We start from the raw sequence: 23,577 nt of genomic DNA on the forward strand, positions 1-23,577 counted from the left end.
TCTATGTTTGTTTTTCCAATTGCAATATTGCGCCTTGTATGAATATACGAGTAATGGATACTTACTCTACAGAAGGTATATTTTGCGATAAAAATATTTTCAGACCCTCTAGTTTCTAAACATTGCGTGAAAAATCACGAATTTCAGAAAATCGTCGTTTTGGTCCACATTGAGACGCGATTTACACCACGTGGTGCTCCAACTAAAAATCGGCTTTATACCTCAATCGAAAGCAACTAAAGAGTTCTTCTTATATGGCAAGTTTTATCATTACAATTTTCGTTTAAGGAAGAAAATAATTTTTGATGTTCCCCATTGATGGCAATTGGGAATATCAATGAGGAAGGTTGCCACGAATTGGGTGAGTGAAAAGAAAAGAGGCGAGTCGAAAGCAAAGACTATTTGTTTGAATTGGAGAAGAGGGTACTAAGCACATGCACACAAGCGCTAAGGAAAGGAGTTGCAGCCTTGAAGAAGACAAGTCCGCTTGTCGAAACATCGCCTCGAGCACACAAACCTTGTTTACGAATCTTTCATCGCAAGCTTCCCTCTTCCCATGATTCCGGCCTTTTTTTGGATCTCTTTTCCGTAAGCATAAAAGGCACTGGTAAGTCATTTCTAGCTATCAGTGCATTTTTATTATTAACGCGATAGCGTTAGAGAGCTCGTGTCGCAGAAATACCGCCGTCGGCGTCGGGACCGTTGGTTGTGAGCGAAAAATCGTCCGTGAGCGAAAAATCGAGAAAGAAGCAAAAAAAAATAAAGAATAAAATTTTCGCTCCCATTGAGGATCGAACCCGGGCCGTTCGCGTGGCAAGCAGGCGTCCTACCACAAAGGCACGATGTTTTTTTTTTGCTTTATTGCCTGTTATTAGACATGTACATCAAACAATAAGGACATGAAAGAAATACAGAAGTTGTGTCAGTCCTGCTGGACAGACACAAGTTTAAAATTCCTTGAGCGCTGTCAAGGGTTCTACCCTCGACAACCACTCAGGTACAAACTCCTGAGCTTTCTGGAGTTCCACAAACTTGGTCATACACTCACGAAAATACATCCGTGCGGGCCGTGCATCTGGATCGCAATAAATTCCCGCCATACGAGCCGCCACAAACAGTGAAGGCCGGTTAACATTATTAGGTCTAACGGCAATCCATGTTCATCATCTATTGGGAGAAACCTGATGCCATATGGATTTAACGGGAATTCCTTCTTGATTGTCCTCTGTAATACATCCCAAAGTACACGCCCTCCCAACAATGTAAGAAAACATGGTCAATAGTTTCTGGCTTATTACAGATAAGGCAGTCTGAGCCCCAAGGTAAGAAAAAACCACGCTCCTCAAGGAATACCTTGACATGCAATGTGCCTGTGTGAAGCTTAAAAAAGAAGGACTTCGTGGAAGGCGCCACTTGCATTCTTTTAACCCTTTTTAGCACGTCCTGCCCTTGGCCTCTACTGTGTATGGCCCTGTACAGAGTGACGGGTAAAATTGCATCACACACATCTTTGTACAGCTTTTTACGTGTCACTGAGAACAGATACTCATTAGAAAATCTAACAGACAAAAAGCGAACACTTAGAATCACCTCCTTGAGATACCCGCAGACTGCGCCATTCATGTGATCTGTACCAACCACATATCCAGGTAGGTAGAATTTTTTTTTTTTTCCAAAGCAGCTGCAAGTAACATCGTGGCTTTGTCACTTTGTCTTTGCCTCAGTGACAAAGCCACGATGTTACTTGCAGCTGCTTTGGAAAAAAAACACTAAATAAATGCCATGTACTGGAAGGAGTCTCCTTAACGCATTTTGTTCGACAGGTGTCACGACGAAAACGAGCCCATTTGGTGATTTGTGAGGCCATCAAACTACGTCAAAAAAGGCCGGGATGGTGCAGCCATCGCCGCTAAAAACACACACGAACTTTCAAACAACTCTAAAAATGGACAACTATGTCCATCTAGAGGAAAACATATCAAGCCAATGCCGCCTTTCCAGAAGAGGCGTTGATCAAGCAAACAGCAAACACTAGATAATGTGCTGCCATCTGTGAGGCATATTGAGACTCTTCATGGCCTCCGAGATGGCAAGGGCGCGGCGTATATCTTGGAGGCCATGCGACTCTTGCTTTAGATCAAAAACCTGTATGTACCATTCTCGCGCGCGCGCGCGTGTGTGTGTCTGTGTGCGTGTGTGTGTAACAATACACATTAATAAGTATGCACTCAGTGGTTGAAGTGCGCACTAGGGGCCGGATTTCGCTATTGCGTTCAACTCTTAAAGGCGAAGCTTAAGCGTCCCCCAATTTTTCTAAGGAAATGGGGGGGGGGGGGGGAGGGATCGGGCGGCAGTAAAGAAAAACAATTTTGGAAGTTGACGAGAAATGGCGTCGAGTTTGCTAACTTCGATAGCTTTTCCACTTGGGCTTCTTGGTTCTGCATTAGGACAAGTAAAGAATACGATGACACACACACAGAGCGCAAACTATCAATCGTTCGTTAAGCCATAGCAGGATAATTAAGACGAAATATTACTGGTAAGAAATGCCGCAGCATTTCGCACACGCTAAAGGTAATATTGTACCTATATGAAGCCTAATATTTCGCTGATTTTAACATTTTCCCAGCTCATATCGTAAATAGTTTTTTTACCATCATCTGTGTCTCATAAACAAAAAGCGTTATTCGCAGGTAGTGCTGTGCAGTTATGTATACGTTTGAACGCAGCCCAGAAAAAGCGCTGCTCGCATAGTAGTGTTCACACTGCTCCTCGGTGTGATTAGTCATGTGTTTACCCAAATGAGCTTGGCAGATAACCACATGCCAAAGTTATAATTATTAGACGCAGCTAGTATGCAGTAGCACAAATAAATATAAAGAAAACAATGTGGTTACTTTTTTAAAACAGCGTTGTAGTTTAACAAAACTCACTGATTCATTCTATGGAGTTTGACGACTGTGTGATTGAGGTTTAAAATGGGAGTCTAGTCAGCGTTGAAAGTGAGACGCATTATCGCTCTACATTGCTGCTTTGCAGTTCTGTGGCATCTTGATTTCAAATGCCGTACATACTTCAAGTATACAATGAAACAAGGGCGAACAGGATGCTAATCAGTTCTACAGCTGATCAATAAACCGTCACGTGCTACCTGAGGGCATCAAGTTTGCTGGCACGAGGCCCTCGCTATTAAAGAACAAAAGAACGGGAGTGGATCAAGGGCTCATTAAATTGAACAGACACTTCTAGTGGACAGGACCAGGTCTGCACATGAAATGAATGGACTTTAGTACAGCAAGGATAGTTGTTTCAAGGAGAGGAAAATTGGACATGTTGATAAAGCATGTTCAAGATTTAATGAAAGCAAGAACAGCAGAGGGAGAGAAAAACTGACACAGTGCTCAATCTTTTCTGTCCCGTCTGGCATTCTTGCTCTTTTACTGAATCTTAAGCTTTTTTGAAATCTCCAAATTCATGATGTCATACAATAAATGGGCTCATTGCCATCCATTCTGCACATTTACCACACGTATACTTATTTAATATTTTGATGGGAGTGCTCCTGAAGTTTTCTTGTGTTCAAATTACCTAGATGGCAAGCTGTATATCTCACCGTTTTGTAATACACAATTGTAGGAAAATTCGACACCCGATGCAAATTAAAATTATTTGCAGTGAGACACTACTACTCTAATACTTGTTCTTAATGCATCCTGGGCCTATTTTCGAGGAAAATTTTGGTATATATTGATATGCCTGTGTTAAGCCATCATGCTTAATATTACTACTTGTGTACTGTTAGGACTCTGTGCGCAAGTTGACGGAACTTCTTGTGGTATCTGTTATGCATGTATCCAGCATAGACAGCTCCTCAAGAGATTGAAGTGGTGGACAGCTTGCTGTAAAAGATGGGAGCATTCTTCCTGCAAGTCTGGACAAGGCCATATTAAATGGTATGTTTTTGTTTCTATCACTACAAATCGACAGTTTAGACCTTTTCAATTGAGAGACTTATTGCTCCTATATTGTGAGCAACTCCAAGACAGGAAACAATATGTAATAGCAAGTGCATGTCATATACATGTTCCACTTGGTCATTCATGCTTGTGGCCACCTGCTTCTGGTAGGATGTGCTGAAAAAATATGTTGTCAGCTACTTGCCCAGTGCCGTAACAGGATATCTGATTGTTTGAGGAAATTTGGGACATCTGTGCAAGGCAGAATGAACAAATTGAGTTTAAGAGTTTCATGATGAAGTAAAACTTGGTAAAACAAGTTGTAAGGTATGCATGCTTGTGTGTTAGAGTGCCCTCTTAGGCATTTTATTTGCCCTAACCAAGTTGTGCCAATGAACTGGCAGCGGACAATGGCATTCAAGTTTTATTCTAAACCTTTATGCGCAAAACAGCACAAAAAACTAACGAAGAGCAAGACTGGTGGAGCACAACCAGATTGTTGACTACCAACTGAAAGTTATTAGTAAAATCCAGCCATATATTACAGTTTCAAAAAGTAATTTTCACAGAGGAAAGGAAGAAAAGGACACATCAGGTGTCTTATTATTAAGCAATGTTACTTCTGCTGCCATATCTATTAATGGCGTGTTGACTATCCTGTCACCAGATGAAGCAAATTTTTGCATGCACGCACCTTGTACTGTAATGCTCAATGACTTCCATATTCTTTTTTACATTGTTTGGCCCCCGCCATGGTGGTCTAGTGGTTATGGCGTCCGACTGCTGGTCCGAAGTTCGCGGGATCGAATCCCGGCCGCGGCGGCTGCATTTTCGATGGAGGCGAAAATGTTTGAGGCCCGTGTACTTCGATTTAGTGCACGTTAAAGAACCCCAGATGTTCGAAATTTCCGGAGTCCTCCACTACGGCATCTCTCATAATCATATCGTGGTTTTGGGTTGTTAAACCCCAGATAATATTATTACATTGTTTGCGCGTTCCGCAGCTTGGCCGTTAACATTGTCCCGTCTGCTGTTTCAATCTTCACTACAAGCTAACAGGATATTGTATTCCAGATGAGTTATTCGGTGTCTTCTTGTGTGATTGGTGGTCCCCTTATTTTGCATGTGATGTTTGGTGCTTGTTTGCCGGTAAGCACCTAGCCCATTTATAACACGCCATCAATCAACTTCGCTGCTAAGTTAGGGAAAAGGTGTTTAACTTTTTTCAACATCCTGACTAAATCAAACAGCTCTGAATAGGCGTTTGATGTCTGCTACTTTTCGCTTATTACAAACCATGACATGTACCTTAGAACCCCACTGTGAGACTGTTCAACTCTTTTGTGATTTCTTACTTCAAAAGGAGCATTTGGCTGTCGTAGACTGCTTGTCAGGAAGTGTGGGTTTATAGTTAGAAAAAAAATAATATTCCTACAAGTATATCCCACAGTGAATATGCCACTTTTGAAACGGAACATTTCTTATTGCTGTTGTGTTCTGCAAGCTTTAGTCTAACCAGCTTGCATAACTGCAGTAAAGCCAAAGTAAAATGGTGTTCTGAAGTTTGAAACGACACTTCACTGTCAGCCGTGTTATTACGTTTGTTTGTAGAGAAGCCTACGAACAGTAATTATGACATACAAATGCACTTAACAGCATATTACCTTGTACGATGCAAATTAAATTGAAGCTACTGTTAATTCATGTGGCATGATGGAATTTTGTTTAGGAGCAATGAAAATATGCTACACGATACGAACTTCCAAAAGCTGTTTGCATCTCACTTGGGTAAACAGACAAAATTACTTCAAAATGTCTGGTAGTTTTTGTAAGTTTTCTTACTAAACATATTGTTACTCAGTAGGCAAAGTTAAATAAGAGAGTTGGGCTAGTTTGTGTGATTGCTTTAGCTGTGACATATCTCCTAACGCTTCTGCTGAACAGGAAAATGAAGAGTGAAGGGGCAGAGGCAGCTCAATCTTTTTGGCAGCTCAACTGCCACAGAGCGCTAGGCTTCAGCTGACGACATTGAAACAATCACACATGCAAGGAAGTAATTTATGCGCAAGCAAATCCACTGAGCAATGCACGCTATTTATTTGACTGTTAAAGCTAAAAACGTAACTTGTGTTTTTAACTGGATATGTGGGCTCCGACTGTTCTCTAGACAAACAGGCAGTAAGACTGCTGCATTTTCATGGCTGGTGATAAATATGTAAGCGTACCATTTTTTAACTCGCTGGGCGAGAAGTGGTGTATCTTAAGAAGCTTACCAACAATAACTTCTGTCGCCAGTGAAATTTTTGTGCTGGCCTGCTTGAATGTTATTTCTGGCACACTTGTTGGATCATTTATCCATTGGGGATACTCTGGGTTTGTGAATGAATTTCAGCAGTTGAAGGCAAGAGCTCTGCCCTGTCTCTCCTCCTATTTTTGTTATATGTATAGCTGGACATTAGGTTGCAATCAAAGTGGTAAAGTCTGGTTCACACCTTTGACATAGAAGGTATTCATAAAGCTCTTGCACAACGTGCTTTTCGTTCTTGCCCCCTTTGCATTTTTACTGGGGAATGCAAAATGCTGGTCATGCACTGCAGTTCTACCCATACAGAACTAATCAAATAATTTAATCGTGACGTGTGCAAAGTTTGTTATATTTTTCTCGTGGAACATTTAGTTATAAGTGCCCTGTCCTTCTGTCGCACGCTTCATCTGTCACAAATCGCTGGGCACAAATGTAAAGAACACCTTGGCCCCACTTCTGTCGAGGGAACCGAAGTTGCCTGAACAAATGATGATGGGTGGTGTTACCAACAGTGAACAACTGTTATTAGGGGCGAAGCTCCTTATAGCGGCACCCGTTCGTCCCGTCGTAGTGTGTGACCAGTCTTAAAAACGGAGGGGGCGTGCACACATGAAGGCTCCCTAAAGACAATGCGCTGCGACAGTACGTGATACGTATCGCCCTCTCCTCTCCTACGCTTCCCCCACTTTCTCCTCTCCTATGGTCCCCCCCCCCCCCCCCTGTCTTGCCTCGCGGCGCAGCGTCGCGAGGCAGCGTCGCGGCAGCGTCTTGATTGAAAAAAACCGACCGCTCGCGCTGCACAACCGTTCACTGACCACCCCGTATATATAGGCACTGCATTTTGCCCTCCAAAGTAGTGCGTGTGTGCGATTTCTCCAGTGCGTGATTAAACAATGAAAATTCACAGCGTACATGTAAAATTAAAGTGAGCTGCAAGTCGTCATAATACTCATCGAACCTTTAGTATAAACGCGCCCGATCTCACGTCGGTGATGATGTACTGGGCAGAATTCACGGAAGATTCACGGTTTACCGATGAACATCCGCAGCTTCGCCCACTCATCATCATTCACTCCGTGGATATGCTGTGATTTTTTTTTAAAAATGTGCAAGTGTGTGAACAATCACGTTACGCTAATTTAACACTAATTGCATTCACTAGTCAAGTGTTGCAATATTGTAATGTGTAAGTTTATGCACAGTTGGATTAAGTTAGCGCTCGATAAAGCTTCAAGCTTGTAATCACATATTTTGGTGGTATTCATAGGGCACACATACCACATTAAATTGTGATCTGCTCATTTACTGAGGGTGCATGCAGGTCCTTGAAACGATTGAAAACCCTTGAAAATGAAAAGTACATTTTCAAAGCCCTGAAACCCTTGAAAACCCTTGGAATTTCTTAGCACATAGTGTCCAATATCGACAATACTAATTGCTTTCTGTGGTCGGTAAACATTTTTCTAGCAAACTGAGGGAACATGTCGTGCTCAGTGATGATTCCGCTACTGTGTTTACCTTGCTTGCATCCCTGCTTGACCGGTCATTCATTTCGTTTCCGCAACTGTCGGTCCGCCTTCTCCCCCTTTCTCTTGGTTTGGCTCATTGGGACTCAACCTCACTTCCAGCGCTTGTGCTAGTTTCTCCTCTTCTATAGCAAGCTCACTGCGTGTGATAGATATTCTAGCTCAACAAACATCCACTGTCCTATAATACAGGCAAAATGTGGAAAAAAAGTTGATGCTTTGTGCTAGAAAGCAAGTACTTCTGACTAAAGCTGATGGCATTGCTGCTCAGGCTTAGTGATTGGCTCCTACGTAGTACTTGTTATTGCTCTTTTGTCGAGGCAAAAAGCTTGATTTTATATGTAGAGGATATTTGCTAAGTTGCTTGCTCTACTGGCATAAATCCAATTCGCACTTGACTCAATTGTTATCAAAGCCCAAAACAGGAGAAGCATGATGACTGCATGTAGTCAAAAATGTATTCAACGATCAAATTGTAAAAATGGGGGATAAAATTTTCAAGCGGTCATTACCATTTTATTGTTTAGCAGGTCATTACTCGGAAAAAGTAGAAGCGTCGTACAGATTTGGTCCCTATCAGCAGCAAGTTGATTTTTCATCCTGTTTTTTTCCTTTCCATTTATGTCATAATTACTACTTTACAGTTAAAACCTACAAATTATGTCCTTTATACTTTCCTTGGCTTCATTGTCTCCAGGTTCTCACTTGGCTGAATCCCATTTTTGTATTTCAAATGCCTAAAGCTGCCCGTATTGTTTTGGAAACTTTGTTAGAGCAGAAAATTGATACTTTTGATGTTGCCTTCCATCCTCCAAAAACCTTCTATAGGAATCTTTGAAGATCCTTGAATTTGGGCTTTGAAACCAGAATGAGCCCTGTTCACTCCTTCTGCACATTTCTTCCCGTAGTGTGTGCGCCTTGTCAGCAGTGTTTATGTGCTTTTTTTTACCTTCTGATACCTGTAGTTGTCTAAATGTTATTTATTTAAGTGTTGCTTTACATAGTGTTTCACTTATTCTGTCAACTTGAACGCGGTTTGGACATTACAGTGTGAAGTTCTCGCTATGTCAAACCACAAATATTGAGAAACTTGAACAAAAGTTGTTGCTTAAAAATAAATATTTTAATTAGAAAACTGGGGCCGAATTCACAAAGCTTTCTCTTGCCTGCGCAATTTCTTAGCCAAGAATTCTCGTATCTCGAGGGAATACGATAGCAATGGTACGAATTTAACTTACTCGCCACTTTTGAGGGCAAGGAGGCAACGCGAAAGCCGATGAAACGACAAGGAAAGAAAGAAGTGCGCGCAGGTGATAGCAAGGCAGCACGCGAAGCGTCTAGCATCGAGGGTATACGATGATAGCGAATGTATTTTCGCTGTATCTCAGCTTCCAGTTCCGGGCGTCTGCTACAGCGCTTACGCGTTGCAGCAGACGTCCTGGGGTCTTGCGCGAAGCCAAGTGCTCGTGTTTCATCGATGACCATAGCTAACAAAAATCTAGTTGCTCGATGGCGTTAATAATCCGTGCGCTATCTCGTCAAGTGCAGGCGAACAACGCTCCAGATGGACCGCATCTATAAACCGCGCATAAATTGAAACATTGAAGGTTTGAAGATGTGACCGAAGCGTCTCCCCCTGTTTACCACAACCAGTTACATTTTCATGAAGCTGCGCTGCCACTCAAATTAGGCATGTTCGAGCACGGTATGGTGGTTGCCATTAGGGTGTTTTGTAGCTAGACGTAAAATGTTGCATTTCTTACAAAGATCTCAGTACAAGACATAGGAGCGGCTTTTGAGCCTACGGAAAACTGTACAGAAATATAAAGCAGCAGTAAGAAAGGCATGATGCGCGTAATGCCGCAAGTTCAATTAACCGCAGCATTTTGACAGGGCCGGAATGCCAAAGCAATCGTATACGCTTAGATATGTGAACGCGTAAAACGACGGAAGATTCGTCGGGAGGTTTCTACGAGCTAATGCTTTTCAGAAAACACGGCGTAGTCACTTCGTCTTTGCGAAGTTTGCGTGAGAAAACATAAAAGAAGTGGCGTTCAGTTGTCTCGGCCTGAAGTGACATCACTACACGTGCGCCTGGACTCACAGGGCGCGCGTGCTGCGCGTTTGCACGATTAACAAAAAGAAAAAAAAAAGAGACGGCGGTCGCGTTACTTACTAACGTCTATGGGAGCGAAAGCCATACAAAAGCGAGCGAAAGTGTGATTGTGCTTATATATAAGAATCGAAGCAAATTAAGTGAGCAGTGATTTGTTTAGTGAAAGTTTATTTAAATGACGATAATCGAAACAAATAGAATATTCATTTAGTGAAAGTGACATTAGTGACAGTCAATTAGCGATAGTTGATTAGTGATGTCGCACTCGATACAAAGTGCACGGTAATATAACCACACTTGATGGCTTTAACCTTCGAGTCACCTTAGGCGAATGCATTAGGATCCCGAGTTTTTTTTTCTCTTTTTGATCGACTTTCACCGGAAGTTTTGCATTAGGTGTCTTTCGAGGGAAAGATAATATATATAGAATGAAGTAAGTGTTGCAGTGGCCAGCTCTCTTGCGAAACACTGCAGCGGTGGTCGAGTCGTTACAGCGTCCGGCTGCAATGCGGGAGGTACTGGGTTCGATTCGCAGTGTCCCCAAGCACTCACGTATTTTTTTTATGGAAAAACAGATAGCAAGGCCTGAGGTTATGTGTTGCGGGCACTCTTTTTTTTGATAACGTGGCCTTTCCGCTCTCTTCTTTCACTCCCCTTTAGACCCAAAAACGCTGCGTCGTGCTCCCTCACGGACCACAGAAATAATAAGAGTACCTTTTTTTTTTTCTCTAACCACTACTATCGCAAGAGCGCCCAGTCCCGAAACCCAATTATCATACCTGGGCATTACTTTTCACGACTCTGGCTATTCGAGCGCCGGTCAGACATCACGGTGTTTTCAAGAACATCAAGAGACACGCGGCGGCCAAACTGCTTGCGGCCAAGATGACTGCCTTTGTCGGACCATGTTTCCGTGCTAGTTGGGTGGGATTCATTCCACGCAGCAGCGCAAAACGACAGGGACAGAGAGAAAAGACACAAACACAGTGATGCATTTTCTCTCTCGGTCTCTGTCGTGTTGCGCAGCTCCGTGTAATGCCTCTGTCAATGGTTCTGAAGAACTCCAGCAGGCTATCGAGTTCTAAGGAGAGGGCAAAATAGTAGGCCTGCGAAAAGATTACGGCAAATTCATTTGCGTCATTAAGGGCTACTCTTCCCTTTGTAAGTACTTGAAAATTTTAAACCCGAGTTTATTCTTTATCAACAGCAGTTACAGTATAGATGACAGGTGGACAGACAAAAATCCGCGTATTCAGCTTGACTAGTTTTGTGCCCTAAATAGTAATTGGCAACACGTATGCCAATACATAGAAATACCACGCACATATGTAAAAGTATGTACAGCCACGGGCGAAAGCTTGGTTATGCTGGTTGAAGTCGACTAGTCTATTCTACATATTCGACAAACGCTATCTGTAGAAGCAATGTTACACGGAGGAGCTGTCCTATAAACTTATTTTCGCTGGTTGGTTGCATAGTTTCCAACTTCTTGCTCAGAACTGTACGTTGTAAAATGAAACATCTTGTTTGAATGCACATATTTTATGTAAGGTTACATTCATTTTTGCACAGTAGGAAACATACTTGAGAAATGAAAATGAGATAGAAAAAGGAGAACTAGAAAGCAAATAGCAAAATTCTTATAAAAGTTACAGTAAACAAAATAACGTAAGTTTTTGTTTAAAAGATACATGCATACACACACACACACACACACACACACACACACACACACACACTACATACATACGTTGAGGTGTAGTTAATAGGATGAACTGCTATAAAACAACAATGCTGATACACTCAGTCTTGAGCACATGAGGTTTCAAGGCAGTAACTTACGAGAGAAATCTCTCACCACTCTTATGCGCCAACTCGGCCTTTCTCGAACCCTCTTGGAACAATTTGATGCATAGTTTCTGCTGCTGCCCACTCACAAGCAATTTTTATACATTTTCGTGGGCGGCAGCCCACGACAATATATAAGAAAAGAGCCCCTGACAATGTGATGCCAAGGAAAAGCGCAATGCATCACATTTTGTTACATGTCTGCAATATGACACATAGTTTATTTACATAGTCGGGCACATTGACAACACTATAACAAGCCATGTTAGGTGACGTGGGCTGAAAAATTGGCACAGGTCGGACAAATTCTGGACCCCCCCCCCCCAATACATAAATAAAACAATTCGCTGTTACTAAGCTCCTCAGTACAAATAATGCTGTTGTTGACATGTCAAGACCCTATTGCTTCTCCTGAAAACACTCCTCAAAAAGGTTTCAAAGTGTGCACATGTGCCGACTTCCTTCGAATGAGAGACTGCTGTATAGCAGTCTCTCATTCCGCTCGAAAAAAAATTTCAAGTGCACTTCTGGGCAAGGCATGTGATGTGAAGCTTCAGTGCCTTGCATGTATATCTTGCTGCTGGCCTCAGCTGCAATGTTTATCAGCAGAAATGTGCAGAATAACATTCGATAATGTACCACGATGAAGTAATTATGTTTCAGGCGCATAAAACATGGACAACAATAAAATAATTTAAAAACATTTACCTGACACAGTTTACAGAATCTTAAATACATTTTCATGGAGCAATCACAGCTTATCTGAAGATAGTAGTAATGGTTATCAGCCTAGAAATTTGTTCGAAGTCGCCAGTTTCAAGATTAGAGTATACCGACAGCCTTCTTCAGGCTAAACCATTGTACAGACGCATCAAAAGGCATAAGTAAATGCATGCTATAATCACCCTACAAAAAGCAATAAATACTTTCAGCAGTAAATGAGCAAAGCTGCATAGATGATAAACTATTTGCAGAGTATACAATTACATTATGGAGAAACCTATGGCAACAAACACTATATAAAAAAAATTAAAACTTACACAGTACATGCAGAGAGGTTGACTGTTGAAGACGACAGACAGGCGACGGGATAACATTACACAGGTGCTAAAGGCTGTTGGACGTACTAGGAATAGTGACGCTCCTCTTGCATCTAAATAATCCGTGGAGAAGGACTTTCCAGAGCTTATATAAACCTAAAATCATTTGTGCTATACTAATGCGCGTATCCTGAACGACTATATCGACCAAGTGCAAAATTACCCGCTTCAATGGTTTCATTCTTGCACTACGAAACATGAAAACACGGTTTTGGTTGCCGACCATGGCTGCTGTTTCTAATGGCAGTGAAATGCAGAGACACACATGCACTTTGATTTACGTGCATGTTAAAAATTCAAGGCAGCCGAAATTAATTTGCACCCTACCACTACAGTGTGCTTTACATTAATGTCAAGGTTTCGTATATTAAATGCAGAATTTAATTAATTTTGAATCCTCAAGTGCAAGGAATTGCTGAATGACGCACTGCTCAACAATTAAACTGCAGCTGTGCAGATTCTCACCATACAATTCAAACTGTTCCAGATATCACAATGCATTCTTCTGTTGACGTGCACTTTGAACAGCAGGACACAGTCACTGGTAGTCGCTGTCTACTTGTTGGCCTTGTGCGTTTTGTCCGAGATACACTGTACAATTAGATGACAGTGGGGCACCTGATCCCGTGATACTGCTGGAACATAGAAAAATGCAGATGATTGTTACAACCGTGCTATGTGTAAAACTGGACAGCTGATATGTGCTAGAAACTCCAGCTCTCGTATTTTCAGAAGCCGATGACAAGTATTAAGAAATATTAAAAACAAAAAAAAGGTCTGAACATAGAACCACCAACAATGAAGTCTTTGAAAAAATATTTTATGATATAAATGTATAACTACGATGTTCATTTGAAGGCAACAAACTTCTGCCTAATAGTGAGACATAAGCCAATAAAGTATCTTCTATTTCGACTTTACACTAGGTGCAAGAAGCCGGCCACAAATGAGTTCACTATGCTACACTCTAAGAAAAAATGAAGTATTTGGGGAGTATTGCCACCCCACAACTACAATCGTCATCCATCTCACGTACTTTCCTCGCGTTACCACCACGGTTTCGGCACTTCCCAGTCACGAATGACGCGCGTTATTAGAGTGACAGCATTCTTGATAGGAAAGTGCCAAGAGCCAGGTTTTCAAAAAAGAAAACCCGAGCAAGCAAGATTACGTTATTGTTGTGTGGCAGAAATACTAAAAAATACTCGATTTTTTCTTAGAGTGTACTCATGTATTGCTATGTTACAAGACAACAGCTATCGTTCATCACTTTAACGTTATCTAACATAGCCACCTCATCATACAGTGTGCAGGAACAATTTTGAAGACTAGAAAACACAAAGCATTTGCGGATAACGTGTGTGTTTGTTTCTCAAAGCCGTTTTTCCTACCAAAAGTACACTTTGAAAAAAAAATGCACTTGATTAAGAGAAATGATTGTGAGGAACAAACACACTCATAATCCACAAATGCATGTTAATAGGCTCTTATGGTTTCCACAAACACTCACTATCATTACTATTGCTGTCAATGCCATGCCGAACGGATATGCTGTGTCCTGCTCAGAACACCAAAGGTGCACTGTATGACTTGTCTTGCATGGGTGGGGGCTGCACTGCACTGCTGCTCAGCTGGGCCAGCCACGGACAGGAGGTTGAGCACCCATGGCTCTCAGGCACAGCGAGAGTCACCTTCAGAGATCAACAAGTGTGTATTCAGGTCACATACGATTTGTAGAAATAACCGTGCCACTATGCAATTGTGCTGAGAACATGTACGACGGAAATGCAACATGTGCAAGAACATTGAAAAAAGATGAGCTACGACCGGTAAAATGCGCATTTACTGCTCCTGTGTTGCTGAGCTCTTTCTCCCTGCATGTTGCGAACAGCCAGGCGATTTTCACCCGCTTGCTATTTCCATACAGAGCACTTGATAAAGTGAGTGAGTCACAAGCACAAGAGCTCAATAAGCAATAAAAGTATTTGTGCTATTTCAAAAGCACAACTTTCCAGTCTCACATGTATGAAGTAAAATTCATAAGCTGCAGACTTTACACTTGCGACATTGTCAATTCCACCATAGTTTGCTTCTCCTTAAGTGTCCAATCAGCATTGGTGTGTGAAAATAATACAAGCATCCATTGTTACTAACAATGTTTGGGTTGTGAAGGTGTGTACTACATTAAGCGGTGTTTACTGTACCATCTGTACTTAAAAAAAACTAACCTAGCAACCAGCCATTAGGCAGTTTTCTGCCCTTGAAGCTCCCAGGCAGAGCACAGTCCATCCAGATGAGGCTGCCATGCGTGCTTCCAGGCCCCTTTGAGGTCGGCTGGATGATGACACCCCTACCGTTGCAAAAGACTTGTACATTTAGGGAGCACAAGTCCTTCCTATATCTGTACAGGTGCTCCAAGTCTTAAGGTGGCTTGATTTTCCGGTGCTTGCAATCGATGGATTCCAGGACCTTACGAAAGTCTGCGATCTGTGAAGAGGACAAACAGAATATATTCAAAGAACCATCATTGAAAGCGCTCTTAATACATATTTGGCAGTAACACAAAAACTATCACTTAGTCAAAGCTATCAAATATGCCATATTCAATTTGCAACAAACTGAAGCCCCATGTAAGCTTTACATACCGTAAGATATATATGTCCTAGTAAAGTATAGCGCTGCCACAGCGGTAAGCTTCTATACAAGTAATTTCGCAATATAAAGGGAAATCCTGAAGAAGTGCTACATGGCTTCTGGAAAATAAATTCGCATCAAATATTTTTCTCTCAACTGTCAAGAGTGGTAAACAGACAGGCTCCAGACAGACAGGTAACCAGATAATAACTTGCTTAACCCAAATCATAAACACTGCTGGTGTACTTGCTCATATTCCAATATATGTATATTGGCCATATATACGTATATACAAAGCGGTAGTAGTACATTTTTCGCACTGGAACTTAACATGGGGTGACATTACATCTGCTGGGATGAAAAACTTACAAACGTACGTTATAGCGCTACACGAATAACAACGTAATTAGTTGCGCAAGTATAACTCACCGATGGCACAACGATATTAGCAGCCGTCAGCGTCATCAGGAATCGAATGTGCTCTGCAGCCACAGGCAAAAGACGTCTGTGAACTGGAAGCTGCCGTTGACGAAGAAATGCAAGGCTAGCAAGACGTGTACGTCCACTGGTGGAGCGTGAGCAATCGCCGTGGGCCGCTATAGTCAAGGCTCCAGTGCCGTGCAAAACGACAGGACAGATGGACTCGAAAACCTGTAGTTAGCAGGTGCTGGTCTACGACTTCATCCAAGGCAAGGCACCAGTGAGAAGTGTGTTCTGTTCGGAGCGAAGCGTGACGTCCACGTGCTTTCGCTGCCAGGTACAAGTCCAAGTTTTCACCGGAGAACAGTCAAGGCGTACTGCCAAAGCAGCCACATTTACAGCAGAATGTCTCGGCGTGCGACTTCGGTTCGACACGTTATGACGTTCGGAATTACGGTTATCACAAGAAGGAGAAGCAACGAGTTAAAAAGAAAACGCCAAGCCCAGCGCCAAATCCTTAAAGCCCTCATAAAGCACCATCGCAACTTCGTAGGGCGAAACACGGTTATCAACGCTTTTAATATTCTGTCACACGGGCACAGCCTCTTCACAAGTCTTGGAAATGTCAACACAGCACCACTGTTCACAACGCACATCGTTTCACTCCCGAACACTGCATTTGCCTGGACTGCTCACAAGAAAATAGAAGCGCACGGGCTAACCCGTGGCGAAGCAAGAACCAAATACAGAGCGTAGTTCATGCGTTACCGTGCGAGCACGGAATCACTCAAGTAACGTGCCGAAATGTTGTCAATTCGAAATGCCGCACTGCACCTTACTGAGACACTGGAAAGCGAAGCAAACGAACTGTTACCGACACTCAAACACGCACTGCAGGCTCCTCGAGTGCTAGTTACCGTCGGTACACAGGCGCCGATCCCCGCTTCATAAACACACCGAGGCACAGGCTTCGCTACGCTTCACCGCGCACCAAGAGACACTGCCGTCGGTCTTCACACGGCTTGCGCGCACCGAAAAAGCAGCGGTATTCACAGCACATCCAGTCGAACGCTGAAGGAACCCAAGCGTTTGCGAAAATCGGCACCGACACATACCGACACATACAGTTTACGGCGCCATGTTGTTTTCGCGAACTGCGCAGCAGGGGCAAGCGCTAAGAGAGCTCACAAAAAGCTCTTGCGCGTTTTTCACGGCGAGATAAAAATTTCTCTTATGTGCGAGGGGGAAGATATGACGAACACGACAGGAGCGCGCGATGAAAGAAGTGTTTTGTCAACGTCATAAGATGACCTGATGTGGAGAGTACTGCTTCCCAACCAATCATAAGCTGCGCCTCTCGCCCAAGCCGTCGTCTGCTAGCGTTTGTCGTCTGCTACGATAGGAGCCTGCAGCGGGGGTTTCGCCTTGTCTACGCGATGATTTCCAGGTCAAGCTGACGCTTCTGAGCACAAAATACATATATGAGTGGGTGAAGCCACCTTTAATTGATATTCTCACGCCAAGTTAAATGGCAGTTAATAATCAAAGGGACATGAATTCGGCAAAGGTTTGTTTATACTCGAGAATCGTGAGCATTGGCACTTATTTTCGATGTCATTTCAAATTACTGGAGCCATTTCTTTCTGACTACTTGCCATATAAACGCGTTCCGTTTCGGTTTCCGAACAATGAAGGTCGAAAAGCTCGATTTGTTTGTGATTTCATGCATATTCACGCACATCTATAATATGCTGTGATTTGCAATGTACGAGCTCGCTCTGGATCGGCCCAAAGTGCATAGCGACAGCTGCATTTCGGAGATCGTGCCTATTGGTCAGTTAAAGCCAATCCAACTAGACAAGTTATGGAATCACATAATAGGCTTTAATAACGGCTAACTGAAATGCTCCGCTCAATTTTATTTCCAATAACGTGCAGCTGATGTGCTCCTCTGAACCTCTTTGGTGGTAATTCGACCAATGCTGCGTACATCATCGTAAGTTGGACGTCTCATTGGAGGAAGTAGGACGCAACACAACAACATAACAAAAAAATGTTGACCAAATACCGCGCCGCTTTCGACTTCATCGACCATTCATGTAGAACTTTGGTTTTAATCCAATCACAAGCCTTTGCATGCATACTTTTTCGCCATTGACACCCAATAGGCTTCTTTAATTACTGCGACTCCCAGGTTATTGGACGACTGCGAGTGCCAATACTGTCCATAGCGTACAAGCGAAAGAACACACGAAACTCAAAGCGCCGAAATAAATTAAAACGTACCAGCAATCATCAAGCAGCCTTACATGGCCGTGAATTAGCTTAAAATCAGCCACGGCACCCAGATACCCGCCGCAGTTGCATGTTCTAAACAGCCATATTGTTCGTAAGAGTGGTCCGGACCACTCTTGGGATTTCCTCGTAGCCACGCTGTTTCTGCGCAATTTTTTTGCTTCGTGAATCCACTTACGAGCCTTTTTCAGTGACGTCACCAAATATAGCAACTGCATCACCATCGCTGGCATGTTCCTTGACAGTCGCAGCGCGCTTTACCGCAGCGGCCGATGTGATAACGATGGCTCTTACGACGTTTTTTTCGCTTCGTGAATCGACTTACGCGACAAAATTTCTCTTACGCGACAATTTGCTCGTAAGTGAGCTTTGTGAATTCGGCCCCTGTTCTCTTCTTTTTTCCCAAGTTACACGGAATCTCAGCTAGTGTCCATTAAAACAAGCTTATAGAGAAGAACAGAAGTTCATGGCAGTGCTAATGTGTTGCTGCTTGGCATGTGCCTTGGTGTCGCCAATCTCGGGTGCAAGTATAAGTGTCGTTTACTCACAGGTGTTTGCACCCTCCAAACACTACCTGAATGGACAAAGGGAGCCATGCACACTGCTAAAATATGACCTGTGTGAATATCTGTTGGTAGAGGGGCCTGGAATATAGCATTGGCTGTGATAGACTTCGAGATATAATACAGATTTGAGTAAGTTTAAACATTACCTCATTTGGTGCACCTCACAGCGTGTGAAAAACTAGCAGTGTATTCATAAACGTTGATGCTAAAGGTTTTATTCCAGCTGGCAGCAATCTGAAGCTATGTCACGTAATTGAGATTATTGTTGCTTTGAAAGGAATGGGCAAATGAAAATGTAGGCACTTATGTACTGCAGGCCCAAGGTGACCTAGCTAGGCCTGCAGTACAAATGTACTTACATTCACATTTGGTCGTTTTCCCAAATCAAGAATGATCTCAGTCAGGCCACGAGCGTCACCCATGTTTCACTGACCTTTCAGTGTTGAATGTGAAAACCCTATCAAAAACGCTTCAACTTGACGTTCACCGTTTTTTCAACGATAAATCAATATTGATTTGCCTAATGGTCATTCAGTTGAAAGTCGTGGGCCAATTTTCAATACTGGTCAACAGCTTGCTCAACGGTTTTTCTATTGATCTCCAACGTATTTTCAATTGACGTTTATTTGTCTTTGAACGACAAATTAATGTTGATTTGGTTAATAGTCGTTCAATTGAAAGTCGTGGACCAATTTTGAACACTGGTCAACAGCTTGCTCATCGGTTTTTCTATTGATCCACAACGTATTTTCAATTGAAGTTTCTTTTTCTTTCAATGATAAATCAATGTTCATTTGCTTAATGGTCGTTCAATTGAAAGTCGTGGGCCAATTTTCAATACTGATCAACAGTTTTCGCAACGGTTTTTCTGTTGATCCACAATGTATTTTCAGTGCCATCTGTTGACATTGCTCAATAACTTCTCTACGTTTTTTTAATAAAACTTTTTGTAAGGGAGTGCTGCTTTCGTCGACGTCACGACCCCGTAACAACATAATATGCGGAGGCCAGCAGAATATGTCTACATTGTTCGGCATTGTATAAGTGGCAACTGGACATGGTTATTCGGGCACTACACTAAATTATTGTCAGAGATTTGCAAAACATCACGTTGCTTGCTTCATGCTCGTGCAAAATTGACATTCAGCCTAATACTGTAACACTCAGCCTAATACTGTAACCAGTTTACTGCGTCTTTAAAGTCAAAAACCCATAGATTAACAAAAACATGTGCGTCTAATGGTCGTGCAGTTTGTGTGTGCTGCAGGATCACTGTTTTATTCTACTGCCCCCAGGTAAGGCCGGCTGGCCTCCAGAAAAAATATTGATGGCATATGACACGAGTCAGCTGCATAGCACTCATTTAACGTTAATGACTAACCCTGTGATTTTTTAGACAAAATGAGGAAATTATATACCAACACGATATGACTTCAATAGTTAGCCCGCTGCAATGGACAAGAAAAGCCCAGCCAATTGAACGTTATTAATATCGAAGGCTTTGTTTTTCGGTGCGTTGCGTGACCTATCAAAATGCCTCGCTTGGGAAACAATGTTTTGTACGGCAGCGCACGTAAAGAAACAGCAAAGAGTCTCCTGTCTTGAATAACGCCAAGTGCGACAAAAAAAAAAAAAAAAACGGGAGAAATAAAGAACGTGTTATGTTTAAAGGTTAAACATGATTTATGACAGACTACCTGTTATCCTGATAGAAACCATATATTTTGTAAATTATTATGGTTGTTTCTTTGCTGGAAATTAAAGAAATAAGCCGTCAACGTATTCGCTATACACAGTATCAAAATGAATGAATCAATTGGATTTCGAGGGAGATCGGAAGCGCTTCCATGGTTGCAGTTTCTTTATCACTAATTTTCGTCAGTTTGTTTTGATGCTTAATGCACCACGTGTCCTGATTTGTACAACACAACACAGTTGAGATATAGCGCCAGTGTCGAGCGTTTTTTCTTCTTTTTTTTTCGTTGTACGCATTTCACTGCCGTCACTATAAGAAACTTTTAATGAATGGTCCTGTTATCGGTTCTATCATTAACGCTGCGACAGGTATGTTCCTTTAGCAAGGTCGTAACATTATGACCCGAGAAGAGACGCGACTTGTTCAAGCATATTTGCCTCCTTCATCTCATTTCTGCCTGCCCGTCTATGCACTAGGGATTGTGTGACGGGGTAGAACATGAAAGAAGCGTAGGCGGCACCAGGGTCGGTAGAACCAAAGCACATCTCTTTTTTTTCTGCTTGATAGACGCAGCCCTGATTACAGGCTCCTGCCGGTGAGCGGTCACCTTCTGGCGAGCGCCAGAAGGCGGCCTGAATAGCGCTTCATTAAGGCCCTGCCCTAGAGCCTGCAGCGAACTATCGGCGTTCAGGCAACGCGCATTGTTAGTCCACGAAAGGCAGCGTGTGCCATAAGCATCTGCAGGACGGGCGGCGCCGGTGGCGCTCGAGGGTGCTCGTAAAATTCAAGCGTTGGCAGCCGACGTCTACGTCTTCGTAAAGCCGTGTCGAGAGCCGTTTACATTGCAGTGGAGAGGGCCACCGCGAGATACGCAACGAGGGCCTGTGGCAGTCGTAAGGAAATCGCCGTGGTTTTGCACTTCGTTTTTAGCGCTTTCGTGCGGTCTACCGAAATAAAACGCGCTGTGATTGAGAAATATTGCTTAAAATGGGATGCTCGGAAGCACGGCTGTTGAGGCAGCAGAATGTTGAAAGAAAAAACCATCAGTACGCAAGAGAACAGAAAGCGGCACAGTGACAGTGAAAGAGTTAGGTGAGCTTACATTGGACGCGTAAACTGCTCTAATTTATCATGTTAACCCTTTCCGCCGCCGCCATGCACCGTATATGTATAAGTATTTATATATATATATATATATATATATATATATATATATATATATATATATATATATATATATATATATATATATATATATATATATATATATATATATATATATATATATATATATAGAAAAGTGCCAAGGAAAATTATTTCAGAAAAATGCTTCCGAAGCGCGGAAACGAACCAGTGACCTCTCGCTCCGCAGCCGGTGGCGCTAAGCACTACGCCACAAAGCGCAGGTCGTTCAGGTAGCTAACGGCGAGCGTTATATACACACTTTTTACCGCTGGCAGGACTCAGAGACGGCAGGCGCTTATAAGCGTTTCTTCATTACTAGCGAGACGGCACGAGAAGCGCAACGGGCGCATTTAAAAGTCGTCAGCCAGCTCGCTCGTTTCTTCTAATATTCGTGCAGGGAGAACCTTGCCCTTCCGCTGTCTGCTCGCGCGGTAGTTGCTGCCGGGGGGCAGATGTTTTTGCAGCGTAGCAGTGCGTCCATCACGGGCCGCTTTTCTTGCTATCGCATTCATTGCTTCGCCCTTGCGGCGAAACTGTGACTTTTTTGTCGAAGAATGTTTTTGTACGTGTTTTCCTAATAGTTAGGACCCCAGAAGACCACAAACAAAAAATTGAGAGACTGGTGTAATTATTTACGGATTCACATGAATGGCTTCAAATAAGGTCATCAGGGCTCAGAGGTCGGGAAGTTAGTAAAACGGCTTCTTTATTCCTGATATTTACTAGAGTACACAAAATCCGAACCAGCATCGTATTCGGCAGTGTGGAAGTCCTTGGAACAACTTCGAGATTTCGTCCCGAAAACGGCGCTTACCCGCCTCAGCGTCATCCACGACTTCGGTCAAGTTTCTTCTTCTTTGTGGCTCCCTGCCTCACAAGAATGCCACACTTGTGGTGTCGGTTGCAGTGGGGATCGTTGAAGAATTACTACCCCAAGAATTAATGAGCACTAACAGACAATAATGCCAAGGAAAGTATAGAAGACGTTATTAGTAGTAAATGTAATGTAAATGTGAAGAAAGAAAAGTGGACGAAAAGATAGCTTGCCGCGGGCAGGGACCGAACCTGCGACCTTCGAATAACAAGTCCGATGCTCTACCAACTGAGCGACCGCGGCGGCCATCCCCCCGTCCATTTTATGGGGTATAAATGTGTATTTAAACGTGGGAGCGTCAGTCAGCGCCGCCAGTAGCCATGACGGTGAGTGTGGAACACTCTTTTTCTGCCTGTTGGCTTCACATAGCACGTGAACTTATTACGAGCTGGCAGCTGAACAATAATTCCTCGCATGCTACCTGAAAGCATCAAGTCTGGCAGAACGAGACCCTCGCTATGAAGGAAAGAAGTGGAAATTTTAAGGGCTCGTTTTTCTTTGTTATGCACAATATTAATGAGCACTAACAGACAATAATGCCAAGGAAAGTATAGGGGACGTTATTAGTAGTAAATGTAATGTAAATGTGAAGAAAGAAAAGTGGACGAAAAGATAGCTTGCCGCGGGCAGGGACCGAACCTGCGACCTTCGAATAACACGTCCGCTGCTCTACCAACTGAGCTACCGCGGCGGCCATCCCCCCGTCCACTTTATGGGGTATAAATGTGTATTTAAACGTGGGAGCGTCAGTCAGCGCCGCCAGTAGCTATGACGGTGAGTGTGGAACACTCTTTTTCTGCCTGTTGGCGTCACATAGCACGTGAACGTATTACGAGCTGGCAGCTGAACAATAATTCCTCGCATGCTACCTGAAAGCATCAAGTCTGCCAGAACGAGACCCTCGCTATGAAGGAAAGAAGTGGAAATTTTAAGGGCTCGTTTTTCTTTGTTATGCACAATATTAATGAGCACTAACAGACAATAATGCCAAGGAAAGTATAGGGGACGTTATTAGTAGTAAATGTAATGTAAATGTGAAGAAAGAACAGTGGACGA

At 42.9% G+C, this 23,577-nt stretch overlaps 1 long non-coding RNA gene and 2 other non-coding genes across 3 annotated transcripts; all 3 read right to left on the reverse strand.

Annotated features, from left to right (window-relative positions):
• Nucleotides 1-11,649: 11,649 nt before the first annotated feature.
• Nucleotides 11,650-17,782, reverse strand: LOC125757703 (uncharacterized). The gene is made up of 4 exons (XR_007415449.1): nucleotides 15,915-17,782; nucleotides 15,080-15,338; nucleotides 14,362-14,542; nucleotides 11,650-13,486 (listed from the first exon to the last, which is right to left on the reverse strand). It is a non-coding gene; the product is annotated as an uncharacterized LOC125757703 (long non-coding RNA).
• A 4,909-nt stretch (nucleotides 17,783-22,691) lies between these two features.
• Trnat-ugu (transfer RNA threonine (anticodon UGU)) lies at nucleotides 22,692-22,764 on the reverse strand. Its single transcript has one exon. It is a non-coding gene; the product is annotated as a tRNA-Thr (tRNA).
• Nucleotides 22,765-23,139: 375 nt separating this feature from the next.
• On the reverse strand, nucleotides 23,140-23,212 carry Trnat-ugu (transfer RNA threonine (anticodon UGU)). Its single transcript has one exon. It is a non-coding gene; the product is annotated as a tRNA-Thr (tRNA).
• Nucleotides 23,213-23,577: the final 365 nt, after the last annotated feature.

This window comes from Rhipicephalus sanguineus, chromosome 3 (assembly GCF_013339695.2).
Source record: "Rhipicephalus sanguineus isolate Rsan-2018 chromosome 3, BIME_Rsan_1.4, whole genome shotgun sequence".
Classification (NCBI taxonomy): Eukaryota; Metazoa; Arthropoda; class Arachnida; order Ixodida; family Ixodidae; genus Rhipicephalus; species Rhipicephalus sanguineus.